The 2906-nt window shown below is 35.3% G+C and overlaps 1 pseudogene; it reads left to right on the top strand.

Annotated features, from left to right (window-relative positions):
• The first annotated feature begins 1481 nt into the window (after positions 1-1481).
• Positions 1482-2900, top strand: LOC111089051 (annotated as a pseudogene).
• The last annotated feature ends 6 nt before the right edge of the window (positions 2901-2906 follow it).

Below are 2906 nucleotides of genomic sequence, written 5' to 3'. Positions count from 1 at the left end.
TATTTTCAAATAAGTTCTTAAACTTATTTTTCTAGAAACATAGAACAGTAAGTAAAGTAGTAAAGCAAACAATTATCTCTTCTAGTTACAACCTTTGTACTCGGCTGCTGCTTGATGTAGGATGCTAAGCCTTGTAAAATTTTGCATGTAGAGGATATGAAACAAAATAATTTTATTTAGGTTTTATATATACAGTTGAATAACCAAAAATCATAAATTGCTATATCAATATCATAGAATTCCATTGTAATTTATCAAGTTTACTAACTAAGCTGTATTTCAGTCTAAAAAAATATTACATTTTTGAGAAGACTAAAGAGACAACCTACCTCATTGAAATTGTGGTTCAAAAGAAATAGATGACTTTTAAAGATATTAAAATGGCTGAGAAAGCCACTAGGGGGGCATTCTGAGCTTCTAATTGATTATTCATGTTATATATAGAAATAAGTGTATATAAGGGAGCGTTTCCAAAAATGGAAAGAGTTGGGCAGGGTGCCACTGTGTTTGATTTATTACATGAGCAATATCTTAGCAAATAGAAAAGATAAGACATTCTTATTTTATATTCTAGCTCAGCGTTTCCCAAACTATGGGTTGTGACCCACTGGTGGGTCGCAAGCAGAATGTTAGTGGGTAGTAAAAAGTTATACTAGAATTACGCATTAGCTTCGATTAAACGCTGTCTGTCGAGATAGTTCAAGACTCGGGCTTTCATTGCCAGGCTGTTGTTGTATCAAGCAGTATGTTGTTTTGACGAGCTTAACGAATCAGGGTTGATCATGCTCTCAATTTAATCATTCGTCATCGTAAAAAGGAAATCAATTTTCACCTATTCATACAGTACTTTAGCTATAGTACCGCAGAATTTTAACTTTTGATTATTGATATCAATAGTTTTTTTTATTTCTAGATATCCTTTGTAAGTAGATATCTAACCTTTGGTTACAGAATTTTAACTTTTGATTGAAATAGCATAGGCGTAGGAGCCGGGGGCGCATTATATCTACATATAATCAAAGGATACCTAGAAATATAAAAAACTATAGATATCTATAATCAAAAGTTAAAATTCTGCAATCAACCGACAAAACAAATCAAAAGTTAAAATTCTGCAATCAAAAGTTAGATATCTGCATTCAAATGACAGAAATCTACAATCCATTGTTCAGATTCTGCAATCAACTGATAAAACCGGTACAACGCTTAGCGAGACGATAACTGCTTCGAGGCTTCACGGGGCAGTCGCGCGTGCGTCGTGTCAGCCAATGAAATGACTGGAATAGACGTGTGAAGTGTTTTGGCATGAGCGTGATCCTACGCCAACTGGTGTTTTAATTGTGTCAAATCGAGTGGCAAGTCGAAATTGTCTGTTTTACTTCTGATTTTGAATCCGATTTTTTTTCGAATTTACTCAGCCCTTCGTATAATGGATAAATGGTTAAAGAAGTCAGTTGAAGTTGATGACAATGAGTCTTCAGTGAATCAAAACGAAGAAAAGTGGTGAGAAAGTATGATTCCAAGTACTTAGAAATGGGATTTACATGGAATGGAGATGAAGAAGATCCACGACCACGATGTATTATTTGTTGTGATCAACTTGCAAACGAGAGCATGCGCCCAAACAAATTGCGTCGCTATATTGAGACGGACCATCCCGAGTTGAAAGACAAACCCCTCGCATTTTTTGAAAAGATGCTAAGCAAGTTGAAGACAGGACAGAGCGTTATGCAACGTTACACCAAAATTAATGAAAAATCTTTGTACATGTCCTACCTGATCAGTTTGAGAATCGCGAAAGCTGGTAAGCCACATACGATTGGAGAAACTTTAGTTCTTCCAGCTATAAAAGATACAGTTAAAGTTTTCTTTGGTGATAAGAGTGAACAAGAAATTGAAATAATTCCTATTTCTAATAACACGGTCACGCGTAGGATTGATGAAATGTCTCGATGGATAGAAAATCAGCTAATTCAAAGAGTTCGTGAAAGTACAATTTTCTCCTTACAACTAGATGAATCTACTGACGTACAAGGTCTGTGCCAGCTACTTGTTTTTGTGCGTTATATATGGAACTCCGAACCTCATGAAGATATGTTGTACTGTGAACCAGTCAGTCGAAGTACTAGCGATGATATTTTTAAGACTGTTGATACTTATGTCAAAACAAAAGGTCTTGATTGGAATAAATGTGTCGGAAAAACAGTGGTCTGGAGACCAGAATACTTGAACTTAATCCAAACGCATTATGGACTCACTGCAACCTTCACAGAACAGCGTTAGTATCAAAATGTATATCTGATGATTTTAAAAATGTTTTGAACACTTCCATTAAAATAGTGAACTTAATAAAGTCAAAACCATTGCAATCGCGCTTATTTGAGAAGTTGTGCGAAGAAATGGGAAGTAATCATAAATTACTTCTTCTGCACACAGAAGTACGTTGGCTCTCGAGGGGTAAAGTGCCAACAAGACTTACAGAACTCCGCGAAGAAGTTGCTATATTTCTGGAAGGTAAAAGCGATTATGCGAGATATTTGCGCAACGAGGAATTTGTTCTGAGGCTCACGTATTTGGCAGATATTTTTTCAAAACTAAACGAACTGAATTTGTACTTGCAAGGAGCAGGAGGTATCAGTATATTCGCAGTTCATGAGAAAATTCGAGGTTTCATGAAAAAACTTGTTCTATGGAAAAACTGTATTGACAACCGAAATTATGACTGTTTTGAAACATTTCAAACCTTTGTAATGGAGAATGAAGCAAAAGTTGATAACGATATAATCATTGAGATATCTGAACACTTGAATAAGCTGAAAGAGAGTTTTAAGTTTTCTTTCCTTGAAGAAATGAAAAATATCCAAGAGAAAAAATGTATTATGAACCCCTTTCAGCCTGACATAACG

Source organism: Limulus polyphemus, unplaced genomic scaffold, assembly GCF_000517525.1.
Source record: "Limulus polyphemus unplaced genomic scaffold, Limulus_polyphemus-2.1.2 Scaffold5103, whole genome shotgun sequence".
NCBI lineage: Eukaryota > Metazoa > Arthropoda > Merostomata > Xiphosura > Limulidae > Limulus > Limulus polyphemus.
The sequence above is the reverse complement of the archived record's forward strand: the minus strand, read 5'-3'. Positions and strand labels throughout refer to the sequence as shown.